We start from the raw sequence: 4,978 nt of genomic DNA, 5'->3' as shown, positions 1-4,978 counted from the left end.
CTGATTCAGGCTGAAAAAGGACTGCTGATGCTGTTGGATTCTGACCTCCCTGCACTCGGAATGGATTTTATGGAGCTACAGAAGTCCAATTGGTACGCTCTCAATTGCGTTAGAAAGTAGACATCCAGGGCTTTCCAGCAATATATAATAGTCCATACTTTGCTCAAGGATAGACGACGTAAACTGGCGTTCAACGCCAGTTCCATGTTGCAGTCTGGCGTTAAACGCCAGAAACAGGTTACAAGTTGGAGTTGAACGCCCAAAACAGGTTACAACCTGGCGTTTAACTCCAAAAACAGCCCAGGCACGTGTAAAGCTTAAGTCTTAGCCCCAGCACACACCAAGTGAGCCCCAGAAGTGGATTTCTGCACCATCTATCTTAGTTTATTCATTTTCTGTAAACCTAGGTTACTAGTTTAGTATTTAAACAACTTTTAGAGATTTATTTTGTACCTCATGACATTTTAGATCTGAACTTTATACCTTTTGATGGCATGAGTCTCTAAACTCCATTGTTGGGGGTGAGGAGCTCTGCAGCGTCTTGATGAATTAATGCAATTATCTCTGTTTTCCATTCAAACACGCTTGTTCCTATCTAAGATGTTCATTCGCGCTTTACTATGAAGAAGGTGATGATCCGTGACACTCATCACCTTCCTCAATCCATGAACGTGTGCTTGACAACCACCTCCGTTCTACATCAGATTGAATGAGTATCTCTTAGATTTCTTAATCAGAATCTTCGTGGTATAAGCTAGAATTGATGGCGGCATTCATGAGAATCCGGAAAGTCTAAACCTTGTCTGTGGTATTCCGAGTAGGATTCAAGGATTGAATAGCTGTGACGAGCTTCAAACTCGCGATTGTTGGGCATAGTGACAGACGCAAAAGAATCAAGGAATTCTATTCCGACATGATCGAGAACCAACAGATGATTAGCCGTGCTGTGACAGAGCATTTGGACTATTTTCGCTGAGAGGACGGGAAGTAGCCATTGACAACGGTGACACCTTACATACAGCTTGCCATGGAAGGAGCCTTGCGTGTGTGGAGAGGAGTACAAGAGAAAAGCTGAAATAAAGAGGACAAAGTATCTCTAAAACCCCAACATATTCTCCATTATTGAGTAACAAGTATTTATTTTATGCCCTTTGACTTTTACAATTAAAACTAAGAATTATTATTGATATTATATCCTGACTAAGAGTTACAAGATAACCATAGCTTGCTTCAAGCCAACAATCTTGGGATTCGACCCTTACTCACGTAAGGTATTACTTGGACGACCCAGTGCACTTGCTGGTTAGTTGTGCGGAATTACATAGTGTGAAGTAATTTTCGTGCACCAGGAAGGAAGTCCCTTATTTATAATAAAAACTCTAAGACTAAATGGTGCACGAAATTGCTCTGCAGAATTCGTACAGATAGACCGACAAGTATATCGGGTCGTCCAAATAATACATGAGGTGAGTCAGGATCGAACCCACGAGGATTGTTGGTTTGAGTAAGTAGTGGACACCTTGCAGATCTTAGTTAGGCGGATAGGAATTATAGTTTGTCACAAAAAGCATATAAAACGAATTAAATAAATAAAAGTTACTAGATAGATAGAAATTCAATGGTGATAGAATGGTTGAGACTTCGGAGATGTTTTGTCTTTCTCGATTAACTTTTCTTACTATCTTCTTCAATAACCTTTTGATTCCTTCAATGGCAGCCGTAAGTGAGTAACTCATGTCCTCTCATCAGGTTAACCTCCTCTACTGCAGCAATCCACCACGTTGTGATGACTCATGTCCTCTCATCAGAGAATAAAATTAGACATATTGAATGAAAACAGTAATATTATTGATCCATGAAACTCAGCAGAGCTCCTAACCTTAACCTTAGGAGGTTAGTGACTCATCCTATTCAAAAATACAATGATAAATGTGTAAGTAGGCAAGAGTCCTCTAACAAGGGTGAACTCTTGTATATATATACTAATCTGCTAACTAAGGATTACAGAATATATGATAGACTAGACTTAGGAATACGAAAATTCACTTCTAGGGCCCACTTGGTGAGTGTTTGGGATGAACTTTGAGTGTCTCCACGAGCTAGGATCCCTTAGGGGCGTTGAATGTAACAGTCCAGACCACCCGCTATCACGATATTGTCCGCTTTGGCACACAAGGCCTCACTATTTTGATATAACACCCCATATTTTTAAAAATTAAATAATGAGTTATTCATGATTTATTATTTTATTTAAAAAAAAATATTTTTTCTAAAAGTAATTAAATTAAATTTTATGATACTTTGAATTTAAAATTTATTAAAAATTTTAAACTATTTTTATTATAATAAGATATTTCAAAAAAAATAAAATTATTATTATTATTATTATTATTATTATTATTATTATTATTATTATTATTATTATTATTATTATTATTATTATTATTATTATTATTATTATTATTCATTTGTCTTTGGCCGAATGCCATTAAAGAAATAATGATAAGAAAAGCCAAACGTGGCTTTCATGTAAGTTTATATATATATATATATATAAAGCATGACACATCAGTATCATTAAGTTAGATAATTCTCAAGCTTCCTTTCTGATCAATTAAAAGCCACCGAAGCCAAGAAAGAACAAATAGAGAGGGAGAGACCGTGAGTGAGAGAGAGATTCCATGGAAGCCATGAACTTTGGGCGTCTGATTTCTTGAGATTCGTAACTCTAATAAAAAAATCTAATTCAATAAAAGTGTTCGTATCTTTCTTCTTTTCGTGTTGGCGTCACTTTTGTTTGGTGAAAGTTGACGGTGACATAGCTCCCCTTCCCTTTAAGTTTGGTTAATTGGAGTTCTAGGAGGTACAAGCAATTTCTGACGTTTTCTTCTTAAACGATTTGGTCAGAAAGCTTCTCCAGAACTTCCGTTGTTTTGATTTCGTACGGAGATAGGGTTTGGTAACTTTATAATAATTAAATGTGAATTTGATAAGTGAATGTTGATTTGGTTAATTATTATCTGAGTTTGAATGAGTTAACTTGGTTGAATTATTATTGTTGATTGTGATTTGTTGGTTCAACTATATATAAACGGCCCGCTGGGGTGTTTTGGTGAATTTTGGGTTGGAATATTGTTGAAAATAAAGTATAAATTTGGTGAGATTTGATAGTCAAGGGATTAATTAAAAATTTACGAAGAATCGGTAATCGAGAAACTCGAGAACGGTTTAAAATATAAGTAATATTTTGAAAGGAAAGGGTTAAGGGTTTCGGTTTTGATATAAGAGAAAGATTAATAATTAAATTGTATTTTTTAGGAGGTAAAAATGGGTATTTTGTAAAAGATTAGGGTTGTTTTTATAAATATGAAAATAAGTGGGGGTTCAAATATAATTTTATAAAATATCGAAGTAAAAAATAGAATATTAAAAAGTTCGTGATTTAGAAAGTAATTAATAAAAGTTTAAAAATAAGATTTTATAAATTAAATTTTAAAAGAAGATTATAAATATTATTTTAAATACTTCTTTAAAATTATTTATTTATATTAAAATAAATTATTATTATAATTAGTATTTATCAAAGATATTATTTTGTAAGAATATTATAATGTGTAATATTAATGAGTAAGCAAGCCAGCAAAGTAATCCTAAAAGTTTTAGAGAATTCAAACTTAATTAAAGAACTTTATAATTCTTTTCCATAAGACACTTAGGGAAAGGCGAGGGAACAATGTGAGGATGATTTATATTATGAACGATAAGAAAGAAAGAAGAAGAAAGAAAAGAAAAGGAAAGAAAAATATTAAAGAAACCTCTGCCACAGAAGAGCAGAGAGAAAAGATTAAAAGAATTTAAAGAATCTCTACCACAGGAGAGTAGAGAGTAGGAATAAAAGAAACGAAAGAAAGAACGAGCTAAGATGATTATGTATCTACTAAAAATGAGCAGAGATATGGTGGTGAGTCCACCAAGATTTGCTTCCAGAGATACATCGGCCAATCCAGGGCATGGTCGCACCTGTAAGACAGAGGTTACTTACAGAGGTTATCGTTACATACATTGGCTAGAGAAAGCCTCACCTGTAAGACAGAAGTTGCTTACAGAAGTTATGTTTGCATACATAAGCTCAAGAGAGTTGCACCTGTAAGACAGAGGTTGCTTACAGAGGTTATGACACTGGAAACCAAGCTCAGACAAAGGTTGCTGAGTTGCGTCGGAAGCGGGTCAAAACCGACAGATGAGCTCATTACCTGCACTAAGGATAGACATGCACCATACTTATTTGTGCATATTTCTTTGTGATTGTATTTTCTATGATTGTGCGTGCTTGTGATTGGATTCTATGTCTTGTAATTGCTGAGTTGGATTATACTTTGTTGACTGTTGTTATTGTCTGGGAACATAATGAAACAAACTTAACTTCTAACCCGACTAAGAACTCCTCAGTTCTTACCCCCTATCTCCACCCCTTTCAGCTACAGGTGCGAAGGCTTCGTGTGGAACTACAGGAGCATAGAAGATTGAGTTTACGAGTTAAGTTCTTAGATTTTATTTTTCCCTCGTCGTTTATTGTTTTTAGTTTTTAGAGGGGATAGAACTTGTATTTGAATATCTTGAAATAAGTCTATGTAAATAATGCTATGTGAATATATATATTTGTGATTAAGTAATTAAAGTGAAAACTTTCCATTTTCTTAATTAAATTTTCGATTCATATTCGCAAAGGCTCAATATTAAATAAACATAGTAAATAATTGAAGGAGTAGAGGTTAGTAGCGCTTGAACTTTTAGTACGATCATGAGGTGCTAAAAGTTAGGGTGTTACATTGCCTTTGACGATAGGGATGATAGCCGAAGCCCCCCCACACTCACTCGTCAAAACGCGTTATGCTAGGGAGAGGTACCCACACTCTTATAAGGCATGCTTCGTTCCCCTCCCCAACCGATGTGGGACCTTACAATCCACCCCTCTAAG

The sequence above is a fragment of the Arachis hypogaea genome, chromosome 20 (assembly GCF_003086295.3).
Source record: "Arachis hypogaea cultivar Tifrunner chromosome 20, arahy.Tifrunner.gnm2.J5K5, whole genome shotgun sequence".
Lineage (NCBI taxonomy): Eukaryota > Viridiplantae > Streptophyta > Magnoliopsida > Fabales > Fabaceae > Arachis > Arachis hypogaea.
The sequence above is the reverse complement of the archived record's forward strand: the minus strand, read 5'-3'. Positions refer to the sequence as shown.